The sequence below is a fragment of the Camelus dromedarius genome, chromosome 15, assembly GCF_036321535.1.
Source record: "Camelus dromedarius isolate mCamDro1 chromosome 15, mCamDro1.pat, whole genome shotgun sequence".
NCBI lineage: Eukaryota > Metazoa > Chordata > Mammalia > Artiodactyla > Camelidae > Camelus > Camelus dromedarius.
In genome coordinates, this window is record NC_087450.1 from 50518162 (window position 1) to 50530796 (window position 12635).

The 12635-nt window shown below is 39.0% G+C and overlaps 1 protein-coding gene across 6 annotated transcripts in view; it reads left to right on the plus strand.

Annotated features, from left to right (window-relative positions):
- The first annotated feature begins 4444 nt into the window (after positions 1-4444).
- Positions 4445-12635, plus strand: part of PUM2 (pumilio RNA binding family member 2) — an 83526-nt gene continuing 75335 nt past the window's right edge. For 2 of the 6 annotated variants that reach the window (XM_031466631.2, XM_064494711.1), the window contains exon 1: positions 4693-4861. The gene's annotated coding sequence lies outside the window, so the exon portion shown is untranslated. Of the gene's footprint in view, positions 4556-4692; positions 4862-12635 lie in introns of those variants that run through there. The other 4 variants (XM_031466633.2, XM_031466635.2, XM_064494710.1 and 1 more) reach the window with 3 other exon arrangements.

A 12635-nucleotide genomic window follows, 5' to 3' on the forward strand; every position in this document is an offset into this window, starting at 1 on the left:
CTTATGGAGAAACTGAGGCTGATTTGATTTTAACCTACTTAAGAATTTTTTTCTCTAATTTTGAAGTTCAGTGTCTTAATCACATATGTCTCACTATCAATGTCTTGAACAGATTTTCCTGGTATTACAATATAACCTTGATATTTGGACATTAAGTTATTTTATCATTTCAGGCAATTTTTTCTGTATATTGGCTCTGAATATTTTTTTCTCTGATCTTTGAGAGATTCTCTACTTCAGGGACAATGACTATTCGTACTTGAAACATTTATACAACTATTATTATAAAGTTAAGGTAAAGATACTATTAAAAAGAATTTTGGCGGGAAAAAAACTTTGTCCTTCACATGTATCATCTCCTAACTAATCGCTTTAATTTTTGTCTTTTTCTTGAAAATTCACTATATTTAAATCAAGCCTTTTCACTAAGTTATTAATTCAGTTTTCAGCCAAATTGTATAATGGTGTAGTCAGTGTTGTGTTTCCATGTTTCCTTAGCCCTCCAATCATCCTTTTCACCTCATTTTGGTGCTTTATCATCATCTGTACTGCTTATTAATCTGTTGTCTCTCAGCTCCAAATTTTGTGATGCTGATGTTGGGATTCTGGAAACGATGCTTCTTTATCAGCTGGACACTGCCAATTATGGGCAACTGGAGAGACATTAGAAGGCACAAAAAAGGAGAAGCTTCTTGCCTCTTCCAGTCTGCATGTTACTCCTGTGAGAATGATCTCAAAATAGCACTTCAGCCCAACTGTGCAGCTGGTTTTAATTTCTAGCTTCTTTGAACCTCCCAGAATTAGCCTGATAGTACCCCCTGGGAGGTGTAAGCAGAGGCTGGACAGGGCCCCTCCTCAGACAGAGGTCTAAGGCCCATTCCCGGGGGCCTGTTTTCTAGACTCCTGAGGTCCGAGCAACCAGGGTGCACCCTCCAAAGAGGTCCAAGTCCCAACTCTGTGGGCTCATTTTTTGTTTCTTAGTTCAGCTAATGTTCCTTTCTCTCCTCTATTCCCCCAGGGGTGGTAATTGCTTACTGCAATCACTATAATGGAAAGGAATCTGGAAAAGAATATATATATCATAAAGGTATACATATGTATATGATATATATATAACTGAATCACTTTGCTGTACACCAGAAACTAACACATTATTGTAAATCAACTATACTTCAATATGAACAGTACACTTAAATACTGAAACTAAGAGAAATTAATATGGAAATGATGTATAAAAATAGAATGTAAATATTATAAACTGATAAAGTGAAAAATAGTATAATCAAAAAATTAGGACGTACAGGGAAGTGGTAGAAGGAAGTGAAAGTGTGCTGATCTACCTTTCATAGCAGGGAACTCAACTCAGTACTGATCAATACTGAAGTATATAGTTTGATAAAGTTACTCTGTCCCATTAACAATTTCTATCACTGTGTTTAACCTTTTACTAGTCAATTTCTCTTGCAATGAAGAAACATGCATCCCAGTAGTTCCTTCAGTTATTTCTTTTGTTAAATTCAAGTAAGACTAAATTCAACACTGTACTTTAAGAACACCATGTGCAGATTGAGCCTATTCCGGTTACTGTCTCACTACGTAGCTCTCTATCCATCCTTCTATCAGTATTTGTCTTTGTAATAATGGTGCTCATCAACTGTGGATATTTGTAGTATTTCTGTGATAGTAAAATTGGGATATTTGAACTTCTATTTCTTGAAGTTTTTATAATGGCTTAAATTATTTTTATAAAAACAACAAAGTTATCAAAAGAGTTTACAAGAGGTTTCATGAGCAGTTCCACTGGAGAGGAGATATCTGCATAGGGAATAATGAAATGGCATTACGCTGTAAGATGTGATCAGTCTAAACTGGCAGTTCTCAATGGCTACACAGTACAACCACTAAGGAGCTTTTTAAAAATATCAGTGTCCAGGCTTCAGTCCAGGCCTCTTAGATGAAAATCTCTGGATGGAGCCTGTAAATTAATATCTTTAAAATGTTGTCCAGGTGATTCTGATATGCAACTCTGGTTGAGAACCACTTGTCTCAACAGGCCACATAGACACATTCCTAAGAAGCAATGAGTGTTGCTGGAAAGTGTAGGGTACTCATTCCATCCTATTCTTCCTCCAGCCCACAGGAATGTTCCCTGGACCTGTCTGTTACTAAAGGAGGGGAGAATGAATACTACTGGCAGTCTTGGCTACAGTCTAAGTTCCCTTGTGTCATAAGACACCTGACAGCACGAACTAAGGCAACATGCTTCCTTGTTGTCTTGTTTTCATCCAGGAGGGGAGATAGACTGGCTTTTCCCCTCCGAGATGCTCTGAGTTGCCACTTTTGTGTCTCGCTGGCTCAAAATAGATGACATACCCATTACAGAACCCGTTCCTACTAAGTGAGATGGAATTATTGTGATTGGATTACCAATGCTTCCCAAACTTTATTGTGTAGAGGAGTTGCCCAGGAATCTTGTTAAAATGCAGATTCTGATTCAGTAAAGTCTGGAGTGGGGCCAAGATCCTGCATTTCTAATAAGCTCCTGGGTGGTTAAAATGGCTGTCAGGCGTCAATGTCAATGATGTTTACAATGTCCACCACCTTAACTATCAAGCACACCTGATATTTATAGTAGCTGAGGAGTGCATTCTTTCCTTGTGGGTAAATCTACAAAGGAAGCCAACTATGATCAGAAGGTGCATAATGAGCAAGGCCAGACTGCAAAGCGTATGTGAAGACACAGAAGCAAGAAAACGGCTCACCATACATAGGCAATCAGGAGCTGGAGATAGGCAGAGTCTGATCCTAAAGGGTTGGGCTTTGATCTGTGTTCTCCACAGCATGAAACCTCTAAGAGATTTACCATGAAGTAAAGTTCTCTAGAGTCAAATTTGTTTGGGAAATGTTGCATACTATGTCCCTCACTTGGATATTTACAAAGCATATTTTGATTTTAAAGGTGCTAAGCAGTCTGGTAGTCAAGAAGCCTCGATGAGCTATGTAACTTGGGGAACCCGGTGCAAAATGAAAATGAGGCGGCCCTCTTTTTCAAAAACTATTAATACTTTCTAGATGACAACATCAGAGCATTAAACAAACAGCAGAAGCCTTCTTAAGCTTGAGGCCTTGTGGCCTCAGCAAGGCTGTGGCCTGTGTGAGGCACAGGTCACAGGCTCATGAAGCTGCCCTGCTTATGGGGATATTAAAATGAGACATGGAAAATGCTTTAGTGCTTGCATACCGTAAGCACTAAATAAATAACTATGGTATATACATGGCTTTTAGTTAGAATTCCTGGTTGTAACAGAAACTCTCTTTATCTAGCTTAAGCGAAAAAAGTAGAATTCATTTTACGAATCAAGGGATGTGTTTCAGAATCCAAAGGAAGAGGCAGCCAACAAGGTACAGGAACAAAGGGTAAAGGAAATGTCATAATCTCCTTTTCTCTCGACTCCTCTTCTTTACCGGTTTCCTGTTCACATGGTCATTCAAGTAAGCTCAGAGAGGCCAGGTTTAAAAGATTTCCCAAGGAGAGATTGGGATCTCTTAGCCCCAGTTCCAAATTCTGAGGGAGGGCCTCTTATGGGTGCACCTATTTTCACCTGGACTAAGCAACTATACATAAAGACTCTTTTGCTATTATCAGCCCAATGGAGGGGAAAGGAGAAAGCAGCAAAATACGTACATCCCAGTGTCTCCCATACTTACCTGATTATGGAACATTTCTTAAAGGAACATCTTTTGGCACTGAACAGAACACACTTGGGAAATGCAGTGTAGGTAACAGGAAGAATGAAGCTGAAGGCAAGGCATGAGTTCCAGGAGTCAGATTTTCATTTTGGATAGCAACGACCAGAACTGACTGGAGGTAGTGAGACTGACCACAAGGCTAGTTAAGAGCCTGTCACAGAAATCCAGACCTGGGAAGCAGCCAGGAGTGGCCTGGCAGGAGAACCACCCGAGTTCTTTTGTGTTTACCTGGTCAAGCATCGGGGTGGCAGCAATTTACTGAGCCGGCTCCACTTGCCCATGGAGTAACCACTGGGAGAATGACAGTCCACTTAAGGGGTTCACATTTCCACCCAAAATGCGTCTCCATCGTCTTGCTGCAGAGAGCAATGGTGAAACCTAAAGGCCTGAATTACTGTCCAGCTCTTGTGGGTACCTGCACCCCAAAAGCGAAGTGCGAGTAATACATCACGGTCCGGGGCGCTGACACTCGCACAGGCAGTTGGGAGAGAACAATGAGCTACGGGGCAGGAAGCTGAGGGTAAGCGAGTTCGGAAGGCGAAGCCCCACACGGGAAAACAGAGACCAAAGTAGCTTTCGGAAACACCACGCCTGCGCCGCCCTAGGCCGGCGCGCGCTCCCGATTGGCGCCGCCGCCGAGCCCAGAACCAGCCCCGAGCCCGCAAGGTGAGGACGGGGAAGCGCACGCTGGAGGGACGGCCGAAACGCGCGAGCGCAGAGAGCGTGCGCACGCGCAGAGTTCCCGCCGGCCGGCGCCTGAAGCGCGGGAGAAGCGTCCGAAGCCACTGAAAGGAGCCGCACCTCGGTGAGTGCTCCCCCTCCCCTTTCTCCCGGAGTGCCTTGCGCGCGCTCGGCGGGCAGGGGGAGGGGAGGGGAGGCGGCGGTGGCAGCCATGTTGTTGTGAGTCTCTGTGTCTCACCCTCGGTACTTCGGTGGTTCGGAGGAGGAGGGAGAGGAGAAGGAGGAGGTGGGGTGGGGGGGAGGGTGGTAGGTGGAGAAAGAAGATATTGCCGCCACGGAAGGCGGAGGAGGGAAAGAAGGCCAAGAGCGACGCCGCCGTGTGCCCAACGGTCGGTGTCCCCGGCTGAGGCAGCGCGGCCGCAGCAGCCCCGTAAGTCAGTCGCGCTTGCACCTCTCCCCGTGCTCTGGCGCCGCAGGGCTGGCTCCTTGGGCTTTGTGTGGCGGCCTCGGCGGGACAACCCGCCGGCCGGAGGGCGGTCGGGGCCTGCGGGGTGCCCAGGACGGCTGCGGCCTCGGGCCCGCTCGCACAATGCAGGGGGAGGGGTGCCGGAAGGGGGTGTGCGTCCGGCGAGGGGGCTGCTCTCGGCTTTCCCGCTTCCTTTCCGCCCCCACGCCTCAGCCTTGCGGCGCTGGGGGGCCCACCCGACTCTTCCTTGGTTTCGGCGCGCTTGGGGTTAGAGACCGAGCTGTTCGTCCGCCCAGCCCTTGGGTTCGGAAAGGGGGGAAAGGCCGGGTGAATCCCGAAAAGCGTGCGAGTTGGAAGTGGGCGAAGAGGAAGCAGTGGGTTTGTGAAAACAAGTGTGGGCGTTCTCGAGGGCCCGAGTGTGTCCAGGAAAAGCTTCCGGTAGACAGGTGTGGGTATGAAAGAAACGGCGACTTGTGCTCAATGTGTTAGGTGCCATTAGCGTGTTGTGTTTTTGATACTGGGACAGATTTCGATGTTCAGAAAAAATGTGTAAGTTAAACCAGAGAAAAGATTACAGGCTTCAAATATTTTAGCAATCGATTTGTATCTGAACTGGGCCAGATTTGGGGGAAATTAATTGTTAAATTTTATGCTCAGACACACGTGTAAAAGTTGGTGCTACTTCTGAGAACATGGCTAAGGAAAACCGACTTTTCTTAGCTTTTCATTCTAACACGTATTTAAACATTGGGGTGGGATGAGAATTGCGGACATATGGACATAGGTGGGATAAGACAGTTATGTTAAAATCAGGGCTTGGTACTTCATGAGATTTTATCTTAAAACTAGTGACAGTTTTTTGGGGTAAAGGTTTTTAGGGAAAGCTTTATTAGAAAAATGCTCTTAAACGCTTAAGAGAAATGTAATACTTCTAAAGGCATTGTATATCAAGAAAATATTAATAAAGGGTGTTACCTAAGGATTTTAAAAGCTTGTTTACTGCTAAGATTCGTGTTTAATAGGTGACTCTTCACCATGTGACCTGGAGCATTGAAGGATGGCTTAAGGAAGTCTGGCTAGGAATCTGGTTAAAAAAATAAAAGATATATAGTTTTAATTGGCTAAATTTCTGTTCTTGTTCTTTTAATATCTTTTAAAAAATGGTTTGCTTTATCTGCACAGATGTCATAAATAATTGTTGGTATTTCCCTTATTTCAAGAATGTCTTTAAAAGTCCAGTTTTTGGTGAAATTGAGTTATTTAAAATTGTCTTTTGGTGACCCTGAGGGAAGTTTGTGTATGCAGTAAAGGTTTACACACATTTTAAAAATTAAAGTTGTATTTTAGAATCCTGGTTCTTAAGCTTTCAAAGTTCAGTTTTTTGGGTAAAGTTCATTTTTGTTATTTACGTAAGTCTAACTCTGATCTTTATTAGATTTGTTAACAAACTTAAGCATCTTCAAACAATTTAAAGTGTGTTTATTTTTAATAATAGTTTTCCTAATTTGAGTCTAAAGTTCTCTTAGATGTTTCAATATTAATAAGATTTCAGCTTTCTAAAAAGTCTAAATTAATTATCACCATATGTAAATTGGTCTTATAAGGTTGTCACTTTAATAGACCAGTTTTTCTTGGGCATTGCAAGTTGTAAGCCAGATAATGCAGTCTTAACACAGATACTAATATTAGGATTTTGTTTGCCTTAAACCTTCCATGTGTGTTTATAAATCTTTCTGGTGTTGAAAGATAATTTGTCTTCCTGTGTAAGTACTTATCGTAGTTAGCAGAAGTAATTATGATTAGAGGTTTGGGCCAGACGTGACATCCAGAATCAATCTTCTCAGTGACCAGACTGTCTCCTTTTTATAGATACTGTCAGGATCTTCATAATTTCCAGGGGAGATTGGTTCTGTCTCCTGGACTCAAGTTCCTTGTACTTTGTAATTCAGCAACCTTTGAATTTGTTGGGTTTCTAAAATAGGAAAATATTCTGTATTTTTTATGTTCTTAAAATTTATAGATACGTAATTTAAGTATCTGAATTCTTGTACCTCATGTGGCTTTGTCTAGCTTGCACAGTTTGAGGCCATTTTACTGACACATGTGATTAAGATAAAAATTGTACTTACAACAGTGTAAATTGTTTTGTGACATATTAAATAGATTTCTTGCTACTTTTAAGAAGGTATAAAAATAGTCTGACTTGCTCCTATTGTCCCACCTCCTCACTCTTTCTTTTGATGAATTTGTGAGAAGAAACTGATTGAATGCCTCAGCTCCCATCCTTTCTCTTTGGGAGTCCACTCCATGCTGAAAGCACTTTGCTTATATGAGGCCACCAGGGGTAGACTCTGCCCCTCCTGGAGAAGGACCATGGTTGTCCAGGGCTACTTGTGACTAGGTTAGGGTAATTATGGGGTGTGGTGTCAGGAAGCCCTGTTGGCCTAGGTCTAAATTATGCTTGCCAGTGTAGCTTTTCAGTAATAAAAGGAGCTGTTTGGATTACCAGTAGTCTAACTCCTGTGTCTCCTACTCCTGAAATCTGATGTGGTGGGGAAAGGTTTCTTCAAACCCTGTCATTTAGAAGCTAATATTTTAATAGTGATTTTTATATTTAGCAATATAGATATAAGACTTTTTTAATTTTAAACTTGTTGCTTTTGTAGTGGAAAAATTGAATTTACAGAAAAATATTTTCAAGCTTTCCCAGTGGAACACTGTATAGAATTATTCCATAGATAGGTACATGATACATGCTTTTCCTTCTCAGATTTTCTCATAGCGGTTTGCTTAGAGACATGAGGTTAATATTTTTTTCTTAGTGACTTTTCTTTTCAGTAACTCAAAAGCTCCAACTTTATAAATGAAAAATTAAGACTTGCCTAATTGAACACAAGTTTCACCTTCCAGAGACCCATTTTAATTCTTAATGAAATTGCAGAAAGTTTTCTTATATTGACTTTTTTAATGAAAAGTTTTATTTCGCCCTTGCCTGACTCATTTTTATATTTTTCTAAATTGCATTAAGGAATTAAAAAGGAATGGTTATTCAAACATGTTGGCAAAAGGATAGTTTCTTTAGTGTATCCCACCTCTGCAAATAAAACTTCTGTAATCCCATCCAGTTTCAGTTTACACATCACAAATTTTCTCTTCTTATTGTCTTACTAGTCTCTTGTGGAAAGAGAAAAGATTTTAGAGTAGAGTAGTGGAAAATATCCAGATATGTACACCTTATGGGCATTTTACTGTAGCTGCCAAATACAAAATGGGGTGTGGGGGTGGGTTGTGAATGTCAGAATACTTTGACTGCAAATGGGACAGGAAAGAAGGCAGTGATTATCACCTATCTAGGGTGATATGTTTATTTGGGCCAGAAAAAGCTCCAAAAATCTGCTTCCTGGAAGGGATTTGGTGAAATTGACCATAAAATGACACTACAAAACCACCTATTCAATACCTGCCTAGGAGAATAAAACCTATAACTGACTACTAGAGTACATAAAAATAGTATGGGGGTGGGGGGCTAGGGGAAGGTATTTTTGTTTGTTTTTTGTTTTAGTTGGAGGGGAGGTGGACAGGTATGTACAGAGACTAATTTGAGAGAAATCTTTGTGGTTTCTATTGTACTGGACATCTTATGTCAAGAGTAGCAAGTTCTAGATCTTAAAATGGTAATCTCTGATTTGGGGCACTGTTTATAAAAGACTTAGTAGGGCTCAGTGGGAGATAATCTTAATTAACTATATAAGATGGTTTTTTTCATTCAGACATTAAAAGAAGGTAAATGAATGGTAGAGGCAGCTTGACCCTAAGTATAGGTCTTTGCTAAGCAGTTGAATGAGGGAAATTTGTAGGTAGAGAAAAATATGGACTATGTTGTATGATTTTCTTAAATACCAACATAGAATTGTATACAGATAGGAGCTACTTGTGTCTTCCATTTTGGTGGCCAGGTCATTTATTTAACATCTGTGCAATATTTTATCAGCACTTTTAGCATGATTAAATGTAAAACATTACACTTTCTATGGCAAGCCTGAATCTTGTAAAACCGATTCATCATAAACAGAATTAAGTTTTAAAGTTTAGAGAGGATGATAGATAGCTCCAAATTTTTCCTACAGATGTTTTCTAGGACCACCTTGCAGTTGAAATAAAATTGATTGCTTTTCATCCAAGGGTGCCTTCATTTAATCTCTAAATTATATGGCTCCTATACTAGCAGAAGTAGGAATACTCAAGGATCTTACCAAAGATAAATGTTTGCTAATCTTTATCATAAGTCTGGTTGAGAAGATAGTCATGGAGTATTTGACGTTCCATCCATTTGTTACTCTGGATGTTCTAAGTTGTATCATTTCATCAAACTTGACAACCAGAAATTTGCACTCATTTTTTGAGGTTTGCAGGCCTGTCATGTGCCAGAATGCCCTTAGATGTTGGTGGTACAGTGATCCTTGTTCTTACAGTTGTACTGTAACTGTAAGCTTATGTTCATAATGGAGAGGAAGATGCTTTAACTCCTGTTTACAGTTCAGTACACTAAGTACCAGTGGAGGCGGTGTTACCCAAAGTACTGTGGACTCATGTAGGTACACACTGGGGTCAGGAAGAGTTCCACAAGAGGTAAAGTTGATCCAGAAAGACTTAGAGAAGTTAATTTAGTCAAGATATGTGTGAAATGGCATTCAGCCAGAGGGATTAGTATGTGTAATGACCCAGACATGGGAGAATGGTAGAACCTAAAGTGGAGGTAGGTAGGAGAATTTAAAAGATATGACTGGAGAGATAAATAGTGGCCCGCCAGATTTAAGGACCTTTTCTAATTTGGACAATTCTGAAAAAGACTTTGGAAATCCAAGATTGTAACTTGAGAAAATTTAGACCATATTGTCCAGGAACCCTTAACATAATCACTGTGAATTGCTTTCCCTGGATTGTGTTTGGAGTTAGAAATATGACTTTCCTTAAGGGATTGATTATAAAAAATGGGATTATGAAACTTTGTATCTGCTTAGAGAGTTGATTAATATATTTCCTACTATAATTCTGTGTTCTCTATAATACCCTAACAAGAAATTCCTTTTAAAGCTTAGTGTTTAGAAATAAAGTTTTCTCCAACAAATTGAATAATGAGAATTTTATGTAATTTATTGTGTTCCCCCTTTTACCTTTGTGTTTTCAGAAGTTAAACTTAGAGTTTATTTACTATTTTTGTTATTTAGTATTTGCTTAGTTGTTTTCCTAAGATAAGTTCTTGTTTTATTAAGTTTATTTCCTATGAGTTACTTGGTGTGCCTTCCAAAAAATTTTATTTAAATGAATGTAAAGTAAATTTCCTTTAAATAATACTGGACACTTTGTACCACAGACACTTTTTTTGGTATATAACTCAGTGTTCTTTGAAACTAACATAGATTTGGTTTCTCTTTTTAGACACTGCAGTCTAAGTGGTTTTTGTTGTTGTTTTCTGAGCGAAAACTTAGAAATTTTTTTAACTTGTATATCATTAGGAAAGTGGTTTGGTCATCTCACTTTTAAGTCATTGGGAAACAGATCACCATTTCAAGGCTTGTTCTTGAATATTTGAGAAACATTAAAAATCACAATTCATATTCATCACCTAAAAGATTTCCTCATATTTATATGATTTACAGATTTGTACAGCTCATGAATTTTCTTTGACTATTCATGATAGTCATAATAAACTAAACATTTTTAAAACTTTCAACTGTCAAAAGTTATGACTTTTCCTAGACAAAAGTTAAGAAAGTTCAAGTATATAACTCGTTACTTTTCCTTTTCTTAGAAATGACTAGGAATAACTGCTTCTTAAAATACCATCTTTTATGTTAACATATTTACAGAAAGTTACAATAAAAAACTGGGTTAAAGTTAAGCAGTTTTAATTGCGGGGCTTCTTAGAGCCTTTACTATGCTAATGACAACGAATTCCAGAATGACCATGTTCTCAGCTTGCAAAAGAACATGTGGGTGCTAGAGAGCAGCATATCTTAAATGTATTGGACAAGGAACCTCTTATTTCAAAAAACACTGTGAGTGGTCATTAAGGAACACACTTTGGAAAATTTTAGCCTAAAGAAGAAAATCTTTTTAAAACTTCATTTAAGTCTGCTGCTTAAAGTGGTTTTTTTTTCCCCCAGTTGTCTCAGACCATGCATTCAAATGATTTCTTTTAGTTTTCTGTTATAACCTAATTAATATTTCTTAAGGTATTTCTCTGTAATGCTGTACTGATTCTACTTAAGAATGTGCAACAATTGAGAATTACTGGATAACCATTTGAGACAAGTCTTTGTTGGTTATCAGCCTAGTACTAATATAAACTGAAAATATTGCTGCTAGTCTACTCTGTGTTAAAGCCTCTAAGCTGTAATGCATTTAAACTGTATTAATATAGGGCCTTTAAAAAACAACAACTTAATTTGCTAACATCAACACACCTTACGACACAGAGAAATACAAAAATGTAGCCAACAGTACCTCCTCTCCTACCAAAGTTAGGTGTTTATATATGTATGTGTATATATATATATGTGTGTGGAGTATGAAAATAAATATATATATTGCCCTTTTGTTAACACTGGGATCAGATTACATACCTTAGGCAACTTGATATTTTTATTCAATATTATGGACATTTTATTGTATATAACTTTAATTTTAATAACTTGTAATGCTTAGTTCATGGCTTTTTATTTTACTAAACTATTATTTGTTGAGTTTAGATTGTTCACTTTCTGTATTTGAACCAGTACAAGCCGTGCTTCAGTAAATATTATGCAATTCATTCTTTTATACTAGTGTTGTTGTTTATGTAAGGTGAATTCCCAGAAGAGAAATTACTGAGTTAAAGGTTTTTATGTTGAGTCTTAAACATAAAGAAGTAATGTTCACTCATTATGGTAAGTTATACTCTAGAAAGAACTTATATTGCAACTTTATATATTCTCTAATTTAGTCTTAACAGTAACCCTACGAGGGAAGCGTTGTTACTCTCATTTGCGAGTGGGGAAACAGGACCAGAGTTCAAGCTGTCTGAGTTCATTCAGCTAGTTAGAGGCAAGCATGGAACCATATTCTAGACCTTCTGATTTCGGTTTCTGTTACACCGTGATGAATGGTACAAAATTTTTTAGTTGGAAAACTATTAAGTGTTTGTGAATATATTACTTAGCTGTAGGTAGTATGGTGTGTGTCAGTCCTTTCTGCACAGGGAAGCATTACCTGAAGAACTTTAAAAAATACTGATAAAAATCTATGCCTGTCACCCTGCCCAAGCTAATTCAAATAAGTCTTAGATAGGTGGGATCTGAGTATTTGTAGTTTTGAAATCTTCTAACTAGATTCTGATGCGCTGTGAGGGTTTGAGAACCAGTGGCCTTAAAATTGGGATGCTCATATCCCTGAGGGATACATGAAGAACTTCCAAAATGTTAGCACATTTAGTTTCCTGGAAGTAACAGGTCCTCACTATATGTACTGAGAAAGGCACACCTTTGACCCATCCCAAATCTTAATGTGTGTTTTACCCCAGGTAATTAACCTTCAGGGCAGCAAACTTAGAGTTAGCTTCCTATAGTGATTAATTTTATTTATTCACATTGCTGTTAGGAATGAAATACAGCCTAGAACTGGAGTATTTTGGCTTTCATTGAGATTTTCTGACTTCAGATCAGTGATAGTCTTGGGTGATAGGAGTAATGGTAAATTT